The 24210-nt window shown below is 38.9% G+C and overlaps 1 long non-coding RNA gene across 1 annotated transcript in view; it reads right to left on the bottom strand.

Moving 5' to 3' along the window:
• The window catches only part of LOC137200365 (uncharacterized), a 46270-nt gene extending 22366 nt beyond the window's left edge, over nt 1-23904 (bottom strand). Inside the window, exons 1-2 of the long non-coding RNA XR_010931950.1 lie at nt 23762-23904; nt 20869-20960 (exon numbers count right to left, since the gene is read on the bottom strand). This is a non-coding gene — a long non-coding RNA (uncharacterized lncRNA). The remainder of the gene's footprint in view (nt 1-20868; nt 20961-23761) is intronic.
• Nucleotides 23905-24210: the final 306 nt, after the last annotated feature.

The following is a 24210-nucleotide window of genomic DNA, read 5'->3' as shown; positions in this document are numbered from 1 at the left end:
CAGAAGCAGTTACCACAACAGGGAGGTGCATTTGAAATATGTGTTTTTGCCTGTTTTGTATCTTCTCTTCATTATGTCAACTTTTACATCCTCCGCCTGGCATTAAAACTGTTTCTGCAACATTTATTTGTTTTTTTTTATGGTTCCATATGGATTTTATGCACAAATGAAAACTGGTGGATGGAAAAATATTTGTTTACCAAGCACTTTTTTTATACATTCTAATATGATTTACAGCACATGAACACATTGTTAGCCTCTGCACAAAAGTGCTATCTGTGCAATAATTACAGTCTGTGTCATTGTGTTTTCATAATGGCCCTGCATCATTATCACCGAAACACACCCACTGTCCCAAGACAGAAGTATTCCCTATTCAATGACGCCTAGCACTGGAATAAAACCTTTGATAATTCATGCACATTAAATAGTACATTTGAACCTTGAATTTGTAGATTTCATCCCATAAATTGATGAATTTGCTCCCCTGTGTTAGCTTCAGGGTTTTGTGACAGTTGGAGCTGAAGTTACAGGTTGTTGTAGCTCGTACAGTCAGTTATAGCTGGTTATAGTTTAGTGTAACCCACAAATGTTATCACTTCCATTCACCTTATTCCCTCGGGGAATAGGGTTTTAAGGGCACAAATAGTTTATTACTTATTTGCGTACATTATCATACTATTTACACCCGATACCTGCAAGGCTCCATATTATTCATATCACATCCACTAATTCTTCATCCAAAGTGTCAACTCTGCCTCGATGTAACCTTAAAAAAATCTTAGCAGTTAAGGTTTTGGCGCAGCTTAAGAGTTGGAAGATGATTTCTACACTATGAGCTTCTATGCTGGCAATTAAACATCACAATCAGTCTTCTGAAACCTACTATCTGGATGCTTTTGAAGGCAGAGGCTTTGACAGTATGTTAGGAAGAGGTGAGGGAAGCTTGTACATGGGTAGGGAGAAAGGGAGGGAAGGAGGAATGCTCGGTGGAGCTCCTGAGGACAGCAGGAGAGCCGGATTCCTCCTCAGAGCGACCACGCCTTGGCCTCTGCTGGCAGCGAGCCCTCCGACTCCTCCCAGGGTTAGGGCCGAGTCCACATGTTCAAACGGAGATGAAAGGCCCCCGGTAGGAAGGTTGTCGGTGCCAATACCAACCGCCTGCCAAGTAAGCCCTGCTTAGCGCGCTCTCCCAGATGTTCCCAACACTGAATATTCTGCTCTTCGCCTCTCCCCGGGGACGAGGAGGGAGCCTCCGCTTGACCCCTTCACATCAAAGTGTGGAGGAGGACTCAAAACAATGAGCACTTCCAGAGAGAGAAGGAGATTTTTTGTGTGTGTGTTTGCAGAGAGGGAATCAATGATTTAGGAGGGTAAGAAGTGGGTTGGGCCCCTCATCAGAATAGCTGACGTTGATGCCTATGTCCTGTGGGTATATATTCATACAACAGAGAATAGGCCAACACATACTTTGAGCCCACGCCCTTTTACTGATAATTTCATCCATACAGTACGTGCAGGGGGGAGTTTCGTTCCCTATGGCAACATCTGCTTCACCGCAAGAACTAGTCATAACCTTAAAGAGGCTATAATCAATACTTTGATAATAACAATGCATGAGCTGACAGTGTGTAATGTGTTGGTCGTGGCCCCTAGTGATGAACTTTCAGAGAATTATCAGTGACTCTGCAGCTCCTCTCAGCTTTACGGAGCTTTATAGCGAGTTTCAGCTCGTTGTTTATCTGTCTGGCTGCAACTTTACTGTTTTGGTTCACTCTCAGTTGTCTCATAGCATCGTTTTTGGCTGCAGCAGGCAGCTCTTTTCAGAGAAAAAGCTCTAAAAAGCCACTGTACACTACCTGCTCAGCACCAAACAGCAAACAGACACAGTTAGCTGTAGACTAGCTGGTGAACATAGTGGAGCATTTAGCAGCTAAAGAGCCAGATATTTCCCTCAGGAGTTGATAGAGAGCAAAAACAGAGATAAAAGAGTGAATATTGGACTTATATTCACCAGGTGGACAGAAACACGACTCCAAATGAATGATAATGTTGCTCTGTAACTGCTGGATGTGGAAATAAGCAAATGTTTGCTAACAAGTTTAACATATCAACTTAAAAAGCTAACGATATGTTAATGTTGTGTTCACTACTTGTTTCTGCTGATCACAAGTGGTAATGCTACTTCAGTATGTGAAAACACATGATTACAAGTTGTCAAAGTATTAAATATAAAAAACTCATTATGCAGAATGTTACTTTGTCTTTTATGTATTTTATAAATGAAGCAGAATATGTGGACAGTTTCAATTCATGGTCCACTTACTAACTTTTCCTAATCATATCGCATGGTCTTTATCTCCAGATAGATTTTGCTTGCTTAGTCACAATAAAATCGAAGTTAGAGCATCTCAAGCTTCAGTAATGTGGTGCTTTTCCAAATGAAACAGAATATGTGGGCGTGTAAAGTTATGAGAGTGGTTTAAATCAAATCCTTCAGATTGGATAGGATCGCTCAGAGATGGGTGTTGGTAAGCAAATATGGAGCTGTTAGAGAAATATGGAGCTGTGCTGACTGTTGGCCACCATCCACACCTACCCCCTCTATGTTGAGGAAGATAAGAAAGAAATGTAACAAATTAGACCTCAACCACATTTGTTGGAAATGTAAACAGTTTCTGCCAACTGAGATCCAAAAGCACGCCTCTAAACTATGCTGTGGCTAAGATCCACAAACTAACAGTGAAGAAATGTTTTATATAACGAGGATGGTTGTCTGGTCTCCCAAAATCCCATTTGATCAGTTAAATGAATGTCATCAGAATGATTTTAATGTTTTATAGAAAGATAAAAGAGAGATATTTTGCATATCTTTAATATTTACCAAGAGATAACTGAACAATTAACCTTACACAGACACAGGAACAACTTTTCTGTTGCATTTAACTAAGCCAACATGGACGAGGAGTCCTAAAAGTGCTATGGATGAGATTATAACAGCGACTGAGCTTGCATGTCAACAGATCCATCTCCATGACAACCGAGCAAACTCCATTCGCTGATGAAGATCCTGTTACATGATTAAAAGCTCTGGAATAAAACCAGTAAGTCGACCGTCACTCAGCTTAAACATATTAGTTGTCAGAACAACCAACTTTCATGGTTGACTTTACATATTGTTTGGACTAATTAATCTATAGCAATGCATGATATTTTATTAAAACTGATCATACATTTTGCATAAAAAATCCAAATCTGCAAAGTACCTATTAACTATAGCTGTCAAATAAATATAGTATGAGTAATGAGAACATTTACCTCTGAAATATATTTACGTGGAAGTATAAATCACTGTAACATAAAATGGAAAACTCAAGTAAGGAGGTAATTAAGTTAATTTAGTGCATCACCACATGCTTCCAAAGGGACAATAGAAAAAGGGAAGTATACATACTTAATCAAAATTATGGCCAACAGGAACCATTTTGCAGGATATTACCTTGATAACAATCAAGTGCATTTCATCAAAACATTGAAACAGCAGGCTCGCAACATTTGTCAAAGCACTTAAGAAAATGTGAACTATGATGTTTGCAGATGACACTGTGATCTTTAGTGAGAGCAGGAAGCAGGTTGAGGAGAGCCTGGAGAGGTGGAGGTCCGCACTGGAGAGAAGAGGAATGAAAGTCCGCAGGAGCAAGAGGGAATATATTTGCATGACTCGGAAGGAGGACAGCAGAATGGTGAGGATGCAAAGAGTAGAGGTGGCGAAGGTGGATGAGTTTAAATACTTGGGGTCAACTGTTCAAAGTAACGGGGAGTGCAGAAGAGGGTGCATTCAGGGTGGAGTGGGGGTAGAAGAGTGTCAGGAGTGATCTGCGACAGAAGGGTACCAGCAAGAGTAAAAGGGAAGCTTTACAAGAGGGCAGTGAGACCAGCTATGTTGTATGGTTTAAAGGCGGTGGCACTGATAGAAAGAGAGGAGGTGGAGCTGGAAGTGGCAAAGCTGAAGATGCTAAGATTTCCGTTGGGAGTGACGAGTATGGACAGGAGTAGGAATGAGGATATTAGAGGGACAGCTCAGGTTGGATGGTTATATTGGGAGAAGGATGCTGAAGATGGAACTGCCGGGCAAGAGGAGACAGGAAGGCCAAAGAGGAAGTTTATAGATATGTTGAGTGAAGACATGCAGGTGGTTTGCACGACAGGGGAAGATGCAGAGGACAGGAAGAGATGGAAACGGATGATTCGCTGTGGTGACCGCTAACGGAAGCAGCTGAAAAGAAAGCAGAGGAAGAAGAAGAAGGAGTGTTCAGTTAGAAGACAGTACAATACTTTGAGTTATTTCATTGCTTTTGAAATCTGAGTTTAATGCAGCCTGCCTGGCTTACATGCACACCACCCAAGGCTACACATTTTATAGACAAGCCTCAACTCAGAGAAGAATGCTGCAACTCCCAATATCATCCACCCATTCATCACAACAAATGGACTGATTCTCTTTCATGTTGGGAGTTTTGCTGCACACACATAATGAAAGCCAAGGAGACGCTTTCACAGGAAAGGGAAAGTGGATCTTATCGTGTTACCGTCAAACGCGATATCTTGATATGCTTACATAATTGTGCGTGCTGCACACTGTTAATTTGGGCCGGTATGTTTTATAATGCAACAAAAACAGCCTTAAGGTGAAAGGAAAAGTTCAACTGCGGTTGATGGTTGTAAGTGTGGTTTCTGCATTCGCACGTACAGACAACAATATTTACAGCATGTCTTTCAAATAAAGACTATTATTTAAATAAAGTTATTTAAAACAAATTACATCTATGATTTTACTAAATATGTGTATCTATAACACAATAAAATGTAAAAAACACAAATACAGACATTAATATGAGAAGTATTTTGAGTAACTCCTCAATTATCATTATTATTGTTATTTAAATGGAAGTATTTTAAACAAATGAAATAACCAGTATATGTATGTACCAGTATATTTATAATATAAAATTATACATAATTAATATAAATTAAAGAAGTATTAATGTTAATAATCAACATTGTCGTAGTATAATCAGAATATTAACATTTACAGATTTACACCGAAATGCAGACTTAAATAATATTCAACAGGCACACTTTTAAATAAATGTTTTCAAATATTTTTACAGCTGAGATTTTATAAAATACATGTTTTATACACCAGTATATTAAGAATGCAAAAAGATACAAAAATAATAAAAATATGAAAAATACTGGCAACTACTGATAAATACAATAATTGAAATTACACATGTGTATGATTAATTCTGTATTCAGAATATAAAAATATACAACTCTACTCTACAAATCTACACGCACATACAGACAAATAATGATTGAAATGAAAAATGTGATACTTTCACAGCTTAAATTTATATATTCTACATGCATACTTTATATACCACTGTATTTAAAGCATAAAACTACACTAAACAATTACAAATGAAAGATTATAAATACATTAAAATACATACAAGTACTAATAATGATAATGATAGTATATTTAGAGCATAAAAATATACAAATTTAATTGACAAATGTACATGTACATACAGACATTAATTATTTTTGTGTTTGAATTTAGAGTAAATAATTTTAAAACATATTAAAATTATATAAAATTACATTGTTTAATGAATTACATTGGGTTTTTTATAAAATATATGTATGTATACCCTTTATATTTGAAATACAAAACATTTAAATAATGTAAATTACAGAAAATAAACAGAAGTATTTATAAGGATATTAATGGGGGGAAAAAATCTGTAATTTTGTGTGTATCTGAATCTGACTTTCTTCTAAATACTGCAATGTAAACCAGATCTGGAAACCGATTGGTTGTACAAACTGACTTTCTGACCTTTCACTCCTGTCTCTGTTAGTCTGTCCAATTCACACACACACACACACGCACACACACACACACAGACATGACACGGGGCGAGTCGGACCTTACGTCATGCCATTTGCACGCTGTGAGGTCGAGCCCCAGGGCGGTTGGGTTGAGACAGCGCGATAGACTGTCCACTGTGTCATCAGTTGGCCGGAGGTGCAACAATAAGGCTTAATGCGTGATTAAGTCCCAAATCAGCTCTCATTACGAGTGAGCACGTCAACTGTGAGTGCAGCGTGGCTCCCTTTCAGAAAACTGAACCCTGCATCCAAATCTACCCTAACACCCCCCCCCTGCCCCCCACCCCTCTGCACTGGCACTGTGGCTCCACGAGTTTCTGCTGCTTTTGTCGCTTTGCATCTTTTACTTTGTCATCATTAGCCGGCGTCTGTCTTCTGATACTGTTTTTTTTTTTTTTTAAAGCTGCAAACTTTCGTCATGAGTCAGCACATATGGTTGGTGCCACCCTGTATGTTCTCGCTCCAGCGCTTGTCATTCAACTTGATAAACGGTCTAAAACATTTAGCCCGAGGCCTAAAATCCTTCACAGATACTGAAGATACAGATGATGAATGTGCCAATCTAAAAATGAAAACATCAACCCTGTCGTTGGCTGAGTTTTTTTGGACTGCTTTTCTTAATTTAGCTTCTGTATTTTTCAGCTTTCTGTATTTTTATTGCTTCCCTCAATACGCTAAGTTCATAATCTGTATTTCTGTAAGTCATTTCATCCACATGAAATCAGAATTTTTGTGGTTAATATGTTCTTTGATTTTAGTTTTTCTGTTGCTATTTTTTTTAGAGATGTAGCGAAGTAGCAACCTAGCTATGCCTCCATTCTTAACTACAAAGTTTTGATTGGCCTATTGTTCCCTTAAAGGGGAACGCCACTGATTTTACACATCAAAGTGTGTTTCCAGGTGTTGTGGAGTACTACTGCTTATGCTATGTGAAATCTGATGAATTGCCTCCAGTGATGTCATTTGAGTCAGCATCAGTTGGGGGTGAAAACTACAAGTTTGAAAACGAAAAAAAATCTGAGGGTGTGGAGACCTCTGTGGTGTTCTGCCATATTTGCAGCTTTAAGTGTTGAGGTGAGAGCATTTACCTCAGCCCACAGGTCAGCAGGTACATTTTGTTCCCGTTTGGGGTTTGTGCTAATATATATTTCTCCCTCTGCTCTCTCTGTCTCCTCCTTTCTCCCATCACTTTCACTGGCCTTTGGCAATGAAAGTGCAGTAAATTATCGTGATGACATTGGTGCGAAAAGCATTTTTATAGCTTAGAGAATGTGTTATTTCAGTTTATACAGAGATACACAGTAAAAGAAATATGAGATCAGTCATACAGTGAAAGGAACATTATTGTTGATAGAATATACCAACACTGATACTTAAGATGTAGCTAGTTTATCCTGTTATGCTGTAAAATTTTGATATTTTTTAAGCCCCAAAACTGCTATAAATTTCAAGGAATGTAGTATTTTTTTCTATTGTTGTTTCGTCTATTCTCAGCACTTTAAATGCCTACATTTACAAATAACAACTGGATAGAAAAAAAGGAAATACTACTTAACACATTATGACCTGAGGCGCCCAATAAAAAACGCTCTAAAGCAAAAGGCATTGTTTGTAAAACCTGAGGCTAAGACAGGCTAAGAGTGCTGAAGAAAACAAACAAACAATGTATGACATATATATATCAGACTGTATTCCTGTAAGCCTTTATGATATACCGGGTGATACTGTAAACTGAATCTCTGAGATGAATTACTTGAGTTGTTTGACAAAGACACACATAATAACCTTTAACACAACTTCTCTGCTTGTCTCCTCCTCTTTTCCCCCCATCAAAGCTCTTTCTTCATCTCTGACATTCATCAGATCCAAACTCCCCTGAAGTGAAACCTCACACTGATCTGTGTATTCCTGCACACTCAGCTTCAGGGCACGTTTCCCCCGATTCGTCTAACGTGTTCTGTCCCTCCTCTCCACGTTCTCTCGTCCTGCCTTCCTCGCATTTCAATCAGACTCCAACCTTTTACCTCCCTCCTAAAAAAAAACTGCTAGATTCGGTTTGTGCCAGCATTACATCGGTCTCCTTCTTTCTTTTGTTAAATCCCTTCCTCAGTGAAGGAAAGCATTGTTTTGGACTGTATATCTCTGCACTCGCCTCCCAGGGCACATTTCACTCATACCGCTTTATGCTACCTGTCAATCAACACACCACAGGCACTAGTTGAGGTGCCACAGTACAATATGATCAAAGAATAATGGACCATGGCCGTAGCTAATCGTTAGAAACCTCTTCTGCTACCCTGAGGATTTTGTGCTGAAGAGCTGAATTGACATTTTAAATCAAACATGTTGAGGTTTGCCTGTTTCACTGAAGTGAAAGAGAAAGACCAAAGAGTTTGCATGTCATTGCCGCTGTCAGAAGACACACTGTTAACTGCAATTTTGATTGTTTTTAATGTGCTCTTGCTTGAAGTGAAGTTTTTTGCGACCCTTTGGCTGATGAAATCCTTTGAACGTTGTGTGCTGAATTTCACAGATTCATGCCTATCAATCCCAAAATTTCTGCAGTTCTTACAAAATTCTGATTCTGCAGAGACAGCGGGGGCTTCACTTCACCTTTTTAAACTGCAAGACATGAGATAGCAGATATAGACAAACACCACCAGCAGGATAAAGTTACTCAACAGACGTGGGGTGATTTTTGCCCAGGCCTTGCCTCACCAGCACATGTCTATATGTATATCTATATCTAGGTTTGTTGGACTCCAGCCTTGAGACGGAGTAATGAGAGCCAAATCCATATTCATGCATGTTTGAGACTTTTCTACACACATTCAACACACACACACAAACACTGAGGGTTATGATCAACATGAGGTTTCTGATGATTAACATGTGAGACGCCCGTCTGTATTCCTCTGGTGTCCATCTGTCACAAACACACATAGCAATCTGCCCATGTACAAGTACAACTGTACTTACAGTGTAGTACTACAAAATGTACTATACAGTGCAGTACAGGGTCAGGAAGTTAAAAAGTATGCAGCATAACAACTTTAAAAGTTTATAAAATGCTCATAAAATTAAATTTGAGGAGGTTAAAAATGCAAAGTAAGAGTGCCCTCTATTTGAAATCCACCATATTTATAGTTTTGATATTGTGACAGATTCAGATGTGAATAAAGCAAAAACAATTTCTGCTTTAGTTAGACGTCTCTGTATCTTTTGATCAGGTACAGAGACATTTGAAGCGGGAGAGGAACGTGCAGATGTAAACTAGCAGACCGGAGGCAAGCTAGCATGTGTATCTATGCTGAACTAACATGAAGCCAAGACACATAGGAAAACAAACTGGACCACTGCTGCAATGATTCTTCATGGTCGTGGCACACTTTGACTGTTACATGTTAGCTTGTTCCTGGGTAAAATTTGTCGGCGGCTAATGTAGCATGGAGTTGCTAGCTGCTAGCAGAGATGAGGAGCAGGCTACAGAGGTTTGGTGACCTCGCTTCTTTCTATCTCCACACCTCCTGATTTTTTTCATTTTCAAACTTGTGCTGCTCTTTAGCAGGTAGCTATAATGTTTACCACATTTACCATGGTAGTTTAGCATGTTAGCATGCATTTTCTAATTACCAGTGAACACTGGAACACTACAGCTGAGACTGATGGGAATGTCAGTAGTTTTGCAGGTATTTGGTCACAAACGTCAGCCTCATGGTGGCGCTGGAGGGATTACAAATGTAGGATTCATCTTCTGGGAAGCATAGCAAAATTTCATGAGATATTCAATCTGGACTACTAGAGTCACACCACCAGCATGGCTAAAAAAAAATAATTTTGCATAATGTCCATGTGCACGAAGCAGACTCATGTTTACAGCTGGCTCAGGTTGATTAATACCACAGTTATTAATCATTGATTTAGACTAATCTACAGGATATAAAAATGTGAGGATGATCACTATTGCTGCACCACTTTGTGATTAACCATAAGCCATGGCGAAGTTGTTACGAATCATTACTAGTGATGAAATCTTTAGTGATTTGTTCTTGATGATTCACAGACGCTCTGGTATGAATGTGGTGTCATCTGTGATCAGCCATGAATGCTCTGTGATTTACTCAACTTTGGTATGAACACATCATTTCTGTGGTTGAGTTTGCCAGACTGGCTGTACAATCTTCACCCGAGGAAAGGTACAAGCATTGAGTTTGTTTAATCAAGAGTCGTGTGTAATTGCTGATTCACTGGATTTTTGGTACCAACATGGCATTATTAACAACGAGGTGGGGTTCAGCTATTTGTTGAATTTTACTCTTGGATTGGCTGTGCCATGCTTTCTTCTACAGTGGGTTTGCCAAGCTATTGTATAATCTATAACTCTGACCACAGCAGCTGTCAAAGTAGAGAAAAAGCCGTGTATAAACATGGATCAACCTGACAGGGGAACACGACCAGCATATAAATCTTCTCCTTCCAGGACCTTGGCTTTGATGTCCGACAACAAGAGCGGACCTGTGTTTTTCCTGCGAGTGAAACCAAAGACCTCAGCGGACTTTGAGGAGGTGGTCGAGGACCTTTTCTGCTGACGTCTCCACTTAGAAGAAGCCTTTGAACTGAACACCTCGCAGGGAGGTTTGTTGTCCTCTGCTCGCCGGTCCCGGATGGATGACTGACTTGTCTTGAAAGGGAGGTTAGCTGCCCTTCAGAGACAACAGCAGCAATGCTAAGTGGCTCTTGTTATGAGGCCTACAGACATCCAGACAGAGGTTAATGGGCCACTTCACCTCTGAGTTTCCAGGTCAGATCTCAAGATAGACTTCAGCTCCGTGACACAGACAAACCACAAACCACGTGACCACCCTCAGCTCAGACTGGACAGGGGGGAGAAATGACTGTCTTCTAATGATGATGTGTTAATGTAATAACTTCCTATTAAAGGGGAACTCCGCTGTTTTTGACACATCAAAGGGTACATACTGTAACAATCCCCTTAACTGCATCCACATTTCCCTCACAAGGAGAGATGCAAGGAGAAGAAGAAAGATGAGAGGGAAAGAAGATACATGATTTTAGAGAACAGAGACGTCCTTTCCTCTGAACTGTTGCTGCACATTAATAAAAACCTGCATTCTGTACGTGTACGGATGATGATGATTCCTGCTCAGATGCTGAACGCACATGATGATTTCTACTGGCAGGATCTGGTCATTCTATTTATTTGCGTCTGCATATATTGATATTCTGACTGTAAATGAATTATCTAATAATCTAATAATATGATTAGCATGTCTTGCCAAAAGTTGTAGTGAAAGTGGAAGGGTAGTTTCTAACCAACGCACAGGAGTTTTCGAGTGAAATCATGCTAAATAACGTAAAGCGAACATCCTGCTGCTGCTTCTTCTCCCTAAAAGTGTTAAAATAGCAAAATATGGGGTGTTTTTCATTATGAGACAGCCACAGGAAACGCAATGTGTTTGTCACTACAGTTAGCGCTGAACATGATTAACGCAAAACAAGGCAGAGTTTATCGTCTGCGTTTTATTATCAGCTGACTTTTTTTGTCAAAACAAAGCGGGTATGTTTGGCTGCACTGTAAACAGCTGCTCTTCACTACATGAGTGTTTGCTGGAAGTATTAAGCAGCACTTGCTGTTACCACGGTAACCAGGGGTGTCACCAAAATCAACCATAATTGAAAACTGAAAAGTCAAACTGAAATCACATCCATCCCTCTTTGCAGCCAAAAATATCCCCAAAAGCCCTGGTTTATATCATTTGGATCAACATAATTTGACTAATTTATTAGAAATTTGCAGCACTGAAGTACAGAACTATGACAAGTCCTCCATCATTCATCTTGTGGTTCTGGACTTGAAGAGGGACTCGTGTGTCGAAATCTAGCTTTAATACTTTAATTGTTTCAGTTAATATTAAGCTCATGTGTTGTAAAGTTGTGTTTTATCAAATTACACACATAAAACTGAGGGACAAATAGTATTATTCCATCATAGGGTTAATGTAAGGCTGCAACCAACTGTTATTTTCATTATCAATAGGTCTGACAATGATTTACTGTAATAATCAATTGATTGAAGCCCAAGCTAGCATATTCAAATTACTTGTTTTGTCTGACCAATGGTCAAAAACCCAAAGATGTTGGTAAATGAGGCAAATATTCTCATTTGAGAGGCTGCTACAAGTGATTTTTTCTGGCATTTTTGCATTAAAAATGACACACACGATTAATTATCTGTTAATCAGCTAATTGATTCTGGAGTATTACCATGTATTGTAGGAGTCAACAGGGATCCAATGACAAACTTTTGCCCTGGAGCCTCATAGGAGGTTAATGCAGCCATGTACACGGTATCAAAGATTTCTTTTGATGAACTGTCTGTGTGTGTGTGTGTGTGAAGGCGGGTGGAACATTCAGATTCAGATCTTTCTGTGTATTTACATCTGTGTTTCAACGCGCTTCAGTGCCGCTTCTGCACATAAATAACTCCGATGCATCTTCTAACTGCAGTGGAATTTTAATGCCTCCAGTAAATGGATCCATGTGACATATATCATCAGCTCACTGCTTCAACATGGAAACATGTGGAACCTGAACATCCCAGTTTTCACAGTGCTGAAGAGTTTTAAGTCTGTGTTACAGTACGAGGGCAAAAAGAGAGAGAGAGAGAAAAAAAAAAATGTAAGTGTATGTAAATCAGGAAATATTTTTGTACTTCCTCTGTGATCCCCCACCCCCCCTGCAGCCACCCTACACCTCACCCTGGCCAGTGCAGGCAGGTCGGTACGTTGGCCCGCGCTTCAAAGCTTCGAGTTTGCTTTTAACCAAAGAGAGAGAGAGAGAGAGAGAGGAGAGAGTTTGAGACCCAGATGCTTCTTGAGGGATTCCAGCAGAGTGCCAGGAGATGGATCTGAATAACTGACATGCTGGAAAACAGACAGACAGACAGACAGACAGACAGACAGACAGTGCGTCTCTCACTCCACAGATCCCAGTTATTACTCCGGTGTCTCCAAGCTGCTTCAAACTCTTCTCACCTCAGTGAAACATAACTCTCATTTTAACACCATGATCGACATGTAGAGCTCGTAACATGAGAAGGAAACGCTCACTGCAGAAGTATGCAGATGGGAAATTTGGCCTGAACGTTGCATCTTTTTGTCACCGACTGTTTTCAAAAGCTGAATGTGTTATTTAGTATAACTTTGTTAAGTAACATTAACATTCATTTGTTGCATTAAAAAAATTAAAGCCCCCCCTCCTCCACTTGAAAATGTGTTTTCCTTCTTGTTCGTTCTGTTGGATGTTTGAGCTTCACTCTGCAGAATGATGTAAGTTTGTTTTCACATTCATCTGCTGATGGAGGAAAGTGTCTCTGCACTCACCTTAAATTTCAGCTTAACACGTGATTTGTGACATCACAACTAGTTTAGAGCCAATCGTGGTCCAGTATGCAACTTATACACATGTGATGTGGAAACTTGAAGCCTCCAGTACACAAAAACACTGAAGAAAGCAGAATGGACTTCACAGTGAAGTTGGAGACATCTTGTAATGCAGCAGTTCAACTTATGAAATTAAGAGCCTGGATTTGTCAATAAAGGGGGAGAAAGTAAGATAAGATGAGATGAGATAAGATATATTTGTCTTGGGGTGAAGTGTTGTATACAGCTACATGTAAAACAAGACTAGGTCAAAACATAGTGTATGGCTGGACCATGTATGAAACGCTAAAGGGCTTTTAATTTGAAACGACAGATACAGGAAGTGGCAACATGTTGGCTGAGGTGAGTGATGTATAACTTCATCACTCAGTCAGTCAGTCTGTCATGTTTTACATAATAACGTGGAACATATATGGTACAGGTTCCTGTTAACAGGATACAAAGGATAACAAACAAAGCTTCCTTTTACAGTGCAGTTTCAGCTCACTTACCGAGTAAACTGTAAAAAACGTGTACCCTGACACTAGAGGAAAACTTCCTGCAGAGGTTGTTAACAGGTAAGTATCAGGTAAATCTAAGAAACTCTTTATAAATGGGAGCAATAACTATATAAGAAAGTATTATCTTAATTTCTACCAACATAAACCAACATAAACCAACATAAACCTTGGATAACTACAATTGTAACTTGAACTGATACGTAACAGATGAAATGTTTCTACGAATCGGTTGCCTACTTTCCTGGAATTACATTATTATATCTGAGTTTTTACCAACCTAAACTGGTCACAACTACACTTAGTTGAGTTAATGCGTAACAGTGGAGGTTTTTCATAGTATTTCAGCTGCAGTTTCTCTGTATTTACTTACTTATCACCAGTGGTAATTACCCAATAATACACTATAATTCACCATATATTTACTGGGTAAATAGTAATTAGGGGACCATTAAAGGAAGGGTTACCAAATAATTTCCATTATGTACAGGACAACACAACATTTTTGTGGAAAACCCATCAGACACAAATTATTACTCAAAGCAGAGTATTTTTATATATCTTAAAACACGTCTGGAGGGGATCTTTAAGTTTAGACCAAACAGTCTTGATTTTGTACTGAAGTTCTTTAAAAATTCACAATGTCGTACAAGGTCAAGAGGTGATATGTAGCACAACAAGCTAGCAAAGCTCTGTAAATAGAGCCACGTTCCCGTGCATGCTCAGTGGCATCCACCGCACTAATCTCTCTCCTGAGGGGTTACTATCTAATCACTCTTATTAGTCTTTGGAGCCATTTCAAAACAAACTACGGTAACCACTGTCTTCAGGGATGAAGGAACATTGTCACCCAGTGCAGCGGTGTGACTCATTGATGTGTTTTTAATAGTTTGTGGACAACAATGGAGGTCTACGACACAGAGGAATAAGATATATCAGGCTTTGGACACACACACAATACTTGTTAGTAGATCAGTTCATTGTTGGCTTGGCTCTACACATGAGATTTGCTGATAAAAGGAAAATTATATAAAATAGCAGCCTTAACCTTTAACAGTATAGCTATAATATAAGCTAGCCAGGCCTCTCTGTGCCTTAGTTAGAGTCATGTGCTCAAATTTGCAGTTACTGGAGACACATCCTAATTTTTAACTTTAATAGACCCTCACCAGTTCACCTCCTCTGCAATTCAATTCATATTAAGAGGAATGCCAAAACATAATGTTAAAAAATGAGAACTGAGTGGGTGACAACATGCTTTAAATGCACATATGTTCAAACTTTTGACACACTCTGAAAGGTGCCAGACATGATCACGTTAGGGGTGTGCCCGAATACAAATACATTATTCGGCAAAGCACAAATAGTGGGGTTTTATACGAATATTTGTTTCATACAAATATTTAAAAAATTATTTGTTGGGGGTATTTGCCAGAGGTAAAGCTGAGCTACTGATACAAGCAAAGTGCTCTCATAACCTGTTGTTCACCTTCTCCTTTCCACAAAGTTAGGTTGTAAAAAATAGGCAATAAATGAAAAGTGCAAAGCAATAATTGCCTTTGAAGTTCCTCCCTACACATTACTTGGTGTACTGTCTCTGTGTTATAGGTGTATAAATAGGTTGAGGTCTGTCTGCAATGAGCACAGTCGTCTATGATCTGGGAGACTCCAGTTCGAGACCCGATGTGGGGACCTCCTTTGTAAGGTAGTTTACTCATGAACACTTATTGTAACACTTTAATTTTCTAAAATTAAAAGTGTCATAAAAACAAAAACAGGATTTTTAAGCCTCTTCCACCTTTATTCAAATACAAATACAGATACAAATAATTTTGCTGCCTCAACAAATACAGATACAAATACAAATACTGGGATCTCTGCACATCCCTAGATCACGTCAGTATTGAGGAGGTGTTGCTGAATTTAGTCTTTAACTTGTCTTATTTCACTAAACAAACACAAAGGCAACACTACAGGGCTTTGAAATCAGAGCACGTAACACAGTAAACGCTGTTTAATAAACCAATGTAAGCAGCTGTCTCCACTTGGTCCAAAAGATTGTCGTCAATATTGTGGGTGATTAGCAACTTAATAATGCCCTACATTCAGTGACATCTATGGCAACCAAGAAAACCTGTTGTGCACAATCTGATATGAGCACATTGTTCAGGTACAGCTCAGGTTTCCAGACTGTCACTTTCCAGATTCAGCCGGACAGGAAGTCGTCTGCAGCACCTCTACCAGGTTGCAGACACACGGCAAAAAAAAACCTGCCAACGCACACCTGCTTCTCATTCACGCACACATGCTGTATCAGCAGTGATCACTGGCGGGTCGGCTTGCTCATCCTCTCTGAGAAAAGTCTACAACAGAGAAAGGCTGGATCCACTCACGAGGAGGAAAAATGAAGGCTTTTATTTCAAAGCCTCATCCATTTTCAGGAATTCATCAGTCAAATACTTCAAAGATGCGGATGACCGAATCCTCCAAAAATGTTAGTATTTGGATGGCAAATGGCAAACTCATGACTGTAATGTTTTAAAAGCGGTGTGGTTGTCATGTTGGTGGTGGTGTGCGAGGCTGTAGTGCATACTTGAAACTGCACATTACAGATGAGAATTATCAAACTCTCTTACTAGATAATCACATTATCAGTTCGTTATAATGAGGAGCATTCTGCGTGGGTCATTGGTAACACACCTACTTTTACAGTTTATGCTTCCGGATTCTTCTATAATCTCACATGTATCCAAATGTGTGCCAGAAAATCATAAAAGGGCTCAAAGCTAAAAATGAACAAACCTTAGCATTGCTGTTGGTGTCCTATTACTCGAGTCAGGACAATAATCTATAATAAAAGTCATTACACCCTACAATATTAACGAAACTTCTAAAATATTAACTTCTAAAACCTCATAAATACTCAAAATTTCTCTTATTGTCAACAAGTCCCACGAAAAGACCAAAACCAACAATGTGTTAGTCTGTTTCGTAATACTTTCTGACTTCCATGCCCTGTGTATTGATCTTGACCCCAAGCCCACTGGTTTCTACTGAAATGTAAATCTTTAAAAACAGATAACAAATACTGTACATAATTTCATATTTTTAAGAGTCTGTAACGTCCACATCAGCTGGTCACTGTAGTTTCTAGTAAATGTTACTTAAACAGGAGGAAATATTGCTATTTGTTGGGGACTATTTTCAGTGGCGGATTAATCCACATTTAATGCTCTAGTGAGTATTTCTGGCAGCAGGATGGTGTGTGTGGAACTGAGTCAAAATAAACTACAGTGTGTGTGTTGATAGTGATTTAGGAACGCAGAGGTGTGGCTCATTGACATGTTTTTAAGTAGTTTTTTAGGCAACAACAGTGCTCTTTGGCATCAGATTCATGGATTTCGTGAAAATAAGAAAAATATATAATATTTACATCCTTATCCTTTGTTATGCAACGTTTGTCCTCAGATTGGTGCTGGTGGAAAGGTCACGGAGGTCAGTAAAATCAAAAGGGCTCATCTGCTGGGGAGCATGAATATTCCCTGTAAATTTCTTGGCCTTTTTGTCCATTAAATGTTTATATTTTTATTAGAAAGAAGCACCAAAAATGCCTAAAAGCAGTGTTAGGAGAAAGGTAACAGTCACAAAAAATAATGATTCATCCTCTGGGAATCATGAATTTCTTCACCAAATGTAGAATTTGTCTGGTTAGTAGATTTCATGATAATCTGCTCTGTATTAAATTGTTGGATTAATTGGCAGATGGGCCAATGAGACGTCCTTTAAACCTTATACTGTACATGTGTCAATTTTTTGTCATTTCAAAATGAAAAACCAGGGGCCTGATTTGTGAACAATGTGTTTCACTTAAACATCCATAACAACAGTTATAGACGCTAAAATGTGATAAGATCAACACTCATTCCTGATAAATGTCGGTTTTATCTTGGGTTTGGTTGTAAGTACAAACCTTGTGAGTCCAGCCTGAGCAAGAGAGACAGCTCTGATCTCACTCACACACAGACTCAAACTCATTATTTTATTGTCCCATGTGTGAATCCTGTCAGACAGGAAATAGCTACCAGATCCATGCGGTGAGGAGTGAAAACATTACAAGCCGCGATGGCCGCATACCTCCTCTGATGTCGAGTGCCGTAACAGCTGGACGCGGAGCGTTTACCGTCGAGACTCATCATCTGCCTTTCTCTTTTTACGTCATTTAATGCGTTGCACTTTGACCCCTGAGCTTTCTGGGATGATTTTTCAGCTCCACTTACATCCCCCCCCTACGTTCTTACAGTGGTGAACCTCGGATGCACGGCATTTGTCAGTCGGTTCATGTGTCTGTCAAGTTCTGGTTAAAAAAGGCACATAAATACAAGGTGGGGAGGAGATCAGTTCTCTGATGTTGCTGCAGTTTCTTTTATGTAATGCTTGTTTTACTTAGTGAAGTTAAAGTAGTGTTACCACAACGTAACAGTACCCCATTACAATTAACAGTCCAAAATTGTACTTGAGTAAGAATAATGGTAAGTATCAAACATCCTTATTATGCAGAACAGTGTCATACTTAATTATTGCATAGATATTACAGCAGCAATGTCACATAAATCACAAAAGATAAAGAAATGCAATAAAAAACTAAAAACTCTACTCTCATTATAAACAACAACATAAAATACAAGAACCTCAAAATTGTACTTAAGTAGCAATATTTGAAGTACAGCTACAGTACAAGAGATGGTCAGTTTATCTTGTGTATAGACACTTTTAACATAATATGTGCTTGTCCTGGCTTTCTACGATGCTTTCAAATAAAGCCAGTCAGATGCCAATAGACTTCCAACACACACATTTTCCTCTTCTTCTTCTTCTTCTTCTTCTTCTTCTTACCGTAAGATGATTTTGCTTGTAGGCCTCTCGTTCAGATGAGGTGAATGGATGTTTTAATATGTTACATAAATGTGTATTTATGGCTTGGCCTTACGTCAAGTTCAAATCAAAGTGATAAATGTACGTTAAAGAAAATTATTCATATGAACTCAAAGTATCAAAACAACAAAACGGTAATAAAGATAATCAACAAACTTTCCTTTGTTGCACTTGGTTCAATTAACCTCTCGCTGCACCGCACGTACACTATGTCTTGGCTGATACCACTCTCAGCCAATCTACTACGGCCAAACTATGCTCAAAAAAAAATAAATAAATAAATAAAAACGGCTCCAACAGTGCTTTGTGGTGTTGGATATTGTTGGTTATATTTGTACTTTTAGATTGTCTTTTATGTATGTGGATGATTTCTGTTTGCAAACTTGCTTGCATCAAATTGCCTCCTTGAAGAACAAATAAAGTATTTTGAATTGAATTGAACTGATTCTGCAACACCCTCAATTACTTTTAGTGGTTTTGTTTTTCTTTCACATTCAGTACCGACATTTATCAAAAGTCTCGCTTTCTATAGTACACCTGCACATGGTAGCTGTAGTACAGTATGGCGAAGGTTCCGTCATAAATTGTGTATATTGACACAACCAATGATATGAGTATAGATGAGAAAGATGTAGTGTTGATTCTATCCCTGTTTACCAAGAAAGTGATATTAAAATATTGGACAGAGGAACGTGTCCCCAGCATGAAAGATTGGATCATTAAAGTGGTTTCAACAAGAAAAAGTTGTGTTTAACATAAAGTGGGGTGATGTTGAATATACTTGATATGCTGGCAAACAGCTAACCAAGACATCACCAGAGAGGATATGTTTCTACTTTAATATCATTTTGGAAGAACATTAAATGAATTACACGTAATCAATAGTCTGTGAATTTACCATCTGAAGACCTATGCTGACTTTACTTATTGTCTGTTTGGAAAGTAGCAGATACGGTAGATTCATGATGACTGTTAAGCAATTATCAGTTGTTGGTTGCTCAGAAAGAGATGAATAATAAAAAGGAAAACTTTTGTTTTAAAAGGTTGAGGAAAGATGGTGGTTATGGCAAATAATCTCTGGTAAAGATATGGCTTAGGCGACTAAAACACTTGTTTAGGTTTAGGGAAAGAAGAAGATGCACATTAATTGCACGTCTGTTACTCGCTACACATAGGGACACTCAACTTCCTGCACTGATACTGAACATTGGATGTAGGATGTAGGTTGTGAGGTGTGAAACTGTTCAAAATGAATGTAATTCAAAGTGATTCTGAGCTGAAAATGTTACTTTTCATCAGTGTTTTAGGTGAAACTTTCTTGGCACTTTGTGTGTATGAGAATCTCAAAAATGCAAAGCAGAGAGACCACAACGCTGTGTGTGTCTGTGTGTATTGAAGACATACCATGCCTGATTATTCATGCTGTTAAAGACAGTGGCTGGACATGAGGTCTGCAGCAGCTGTTCTTTGCGTGTGTGTGTGTGTGTGTCTGTCGTAGGCTACTTTTAGAGACAAATTTCAGACTAAAGACTAGTTAATTGGGGACGGCTTTTCCAATTGGGGGACAAAAGCTGTGCCCCTAATTGGGAAAAAGCTGATTTTTGGGTCAGTGTTTAAGGTTAGGGTTAGGCAAGTAGTGATTATGGTTAGGGTTAGGGTTAGGGTTAGGGTAATGTCCCCAAAAGTGACCTAGGAACACGTGTGTGTGGTTAGGCTTAGGGTTAGGGGTGTAGCGTGTGTGTGTGTCTGTCTGTCTGTCATAGGCTACTTTTAGGGACAAATTTCAGACTAAAGACCAGTTAATTGGGGACGGCTTTTCCAATTGGGGGACAAAAGCTGTGTCCCCAATTGGGAAAAGGAAAATTTTGGGTCAGTGTTTAAGGTTAAGGTTAGGGTTAGGGTTAGGGTAATGTCCCCAAAAGTGACCTAGGAAAACATGTGTGTGGTTAGGCTTAGGGTTAGGGGTGTAGTGAGTGTGTGTGTGTGTGTCACTTGGAGAAAAGTAATCATGAACTCACCTTATTTGCTGGACGCCGAACCTGACTCACAAACACCGACTAGACAGAACTCATCAGATCATCACACATGTCTTCCGGAAGGTGAACATAGACTGACACGCAAGCAAAGAAACACAGGATGATATTTAAGAGGAATCTGCTTTAACTTGCCTGCAAAAGTAAATACTTTCTTTTTTTTTTTTTTTTTTTAATCAAAGATAGTCATCACGCAGTTGTCTTGAGAACTCCACATTAGTTCATTCAAGCGTTCTCCAACATCGGTGATCTAAGAGTCAAATGCCAAAAAGCAAAATCAAAACCCAGAAGACAAACAAGCGTTTGTAATGAAAAAGGATGATGTCAGTTTGGTTGTTTCTTGTATGTAAAAGGCTTCTGTCCATTTACTTTACACTTATCAGGAAATGTAAGTTTATCTTTCTTCACAAAAGTGGTCATCGATATGTCAACATGAGTGTAAATCAGCTGTAAAGTGTACTTTAGCCTATGATGTTACCTTGGTGTTGTGACTTCTGTACAACAAACAGTAAACCTCATGTTCAAGACGCCGCATCATTTCTAATCACGTCTCATATCACAGACTTCCCAGAGAGGGGATTAGTCTTAGTTTTGTTTGGATCTGTAACCTTGGAAACATGACAGAGCTGATTTCCACTGACCCTCCAAATCTGTCAATCATCTTTAGAAAGCTGCTAAACTGAGACGTCAACAAATGAATCATCACAGTCACGCTTCCCTTTACCTGTATTATTGCTACTATAAACAGTGTTACTACAGTACTGTAAAAATAATGATTAAAATGTCTGTTTACACAGCACTTTTCAAAGCAGTCCTGAAGTGATTTACAAGCAATCATAGATGAAAAAAAGAAAAATGAATTCAAACAGAGGTTAAATAAGAATAAAATTATTATGTAGAAAGGAAATAATAGGATTTAAAGTGAGTATGTCAAAGCATGTACAAGTGTAAACACCTTTTACCTTTAAAATCACTTATATATTATAAATACATGGTTTTAAAGTTAAACAGAAATTAAAATACATTTTTGGTAAGAAATAATCGTCCTCTTTGTGTGTTTGACTTGTGTACATAGTTAAAATCTGTACATCTGCATAAAGTCTATATTGAATTCTGCCTTAAAGTCTGATATTTATTATTCATTTAATCAGCTTTTATTCATTATTGATTTGATTCATGTCTTTAGATAAATAACTTTATGAATGATACCATTTTATAACCATTTAATAACCAAAATGTTTATTGATTTATTTCTGATTTTATTCTACTTTTACTGTAAAATATGGTGTAAGTATAGTAGAAATGTAATAGTACCTTTTTCAGGCCTCTAACAATTAGTCAAATGAAACGATGCAACAATAGAATGAAAACTAACTCACAAGCCAAAAAAGTTTTAAAAAAGCATTACATATTACTATTTGTATTGCAAAGGTATTACTTATCGTGAGAAATATGTCTTCTTTGTAGGTAATCCAGTCATTGTTCTGACAAGTCCTCATATATTTATCTACTAATTACTCGCCTTTCTTGTCTTAACAAATCTGCATCATAATATATCAAACATCAATGACATAAACCCCGTTTTGCAATCTGCTGCGTGGGAACCAGCTTTCTTTCTCTTTAGATATTCAGACAACAATAATTTGATGTTTGCTGATGTGAAACCATGACAAACTTTCTCAAGGAGTTTACCAAAACAGCATAATCACATTTCTTGATTGTTCAAGCAATTAAAACCCAATTGATGAAGTTTAAACCTTCAGACAAGAGAACAGGAGTTTGATGTCTCCGACTGGCTTTTTACATCCACCAATTATTCTTTCTTCACTAGTGGCCTCAGACCGGAACATCAACAACCTAAATGCACAGAGATGATCCACTGCGTGGGAGATGCATTTTTGTATTTTATTATGGATTCTATCTTGATCTAATGATTATCCTTTCACAGGCTGGTGGACTGCCAACTCAAACCTGAGAGTTTGGTATTTGTCATTGCTGATCCTCTGGAGCAACAAGTAAAAAAAACACCCATTTGTACGACTTTGCCCGCAAGAGGTGGCGCTGCGCTCTGGTCTTTGACTGCTGATCCAAGTTTCCGTCGATCCTCGTCTGGACTTCAGCCTGGACTGAGCTGTCAGCAGCTAATACCCCAATTGGAGGACATTTTTTTGTAGATACTCAACTCTGACAGTGGCCTGGCTTCAGGCCTTCTAACTCATTACACCATGGTTGTCAAGCAGACTATTCCCATTTCTTCAAGGGGTTGTTCAAACTCTTTTGTTCTCTTACAAAATCAGGTTGCACTCAAGTGGCAAGTATTACAGTTTGAGGCTGAAGCCAATGTGGAAGTACTTTGAAATGTAGCGCCACCGATAACTTAACGAACTTCTCTGTAGAAATACAATCAATCTTTTTTTTTTTCAATGAGTCATTATGTTCTCAAGCGCTAAATTCGGGCCTGTACTAAGTGTGCCGGTGGTCATTGTGGAAATTATTGCTCCCCTAATAAGATTTGAAGAGACTTATAGTAGCTTTGTCTGCCGTGTGGGCGTTGATTGACAGCCGTGATTGACAGCTGGCTCAACTGCTGCTCTCCTAGGCTCCGGGACACTGAGTCAGACTACTGTCACCATATTTCATTAAGTTTAATGTTCGTTGATTACAACGCCTGCCCTGTTGGCACAGTTTAGCTAAAGTAGCAAACATCAGCCCAAGCCCAAGTCATTATGTTCTTAATCGCTAAATTCGGGCCTCTACTAAGTGTGCTGGTGGTCATTGTGGAAATTATTGCTCCGTTAATAAGATTTGAGGACTTATAGTAATTTTGATGTCTGCCATGTGGATGATGATTGACAGCTGTGATTGACAGTTTGCTCACCTGCTGCTCTTGTTGAGGTGTGACGTCACCCGTCCGTTTGCACTGGAGCCAATTTGAATCCCGGAGTTGCTGCTTATGGTCGCTGCCATCTTTTCCAATTGGAGCCAGGAAATTCCAAGTCAGGAGCGCAGGGTGCTACCTTTCACGCTCTGGATACACGGCCCGCTACCTTGGACCCAAGCTAACGCTAGCTTACTGGGAACACCGAGCGCTTCACACTTGGGCTAACGTTAGCTACTTTAGCTAAACTGTGCTAACAGGGCAGGTGTTGTAATCAAGGAACATTTAACTTGAGCAGCAGTTGAGCCAACTGTCAATCACAGCTGTCAATCAACCCCCATGCCGTGGACAAAGCTACTATAAGTCTTCAAATCTTATTAAAGGAGCAGTAATCTCTAAAATAACTTAGAGCACCCTTATTACAGCCCTAAACTTAGCGACTGAGAATA

The sequence above is a fragment of the Thunnus thynnus genome, chromosome 16, assembly GCF_963924715.1.
Source record: "Thunnus thynnus chromosome 16, fThuThy2.1, whole genome shotgun sequence".
NCBI classification, from domain to species: Eukaryota; Metazoa; Chordata; class Actinopteri; order Scombriformes; family Scombridae; genus Thunnus; species Thunnus thynnus.
Note: the sequence above shows the minus strand (reverse complement) of the source record. Positions and strands in the feature narration are given on the sequence as shown.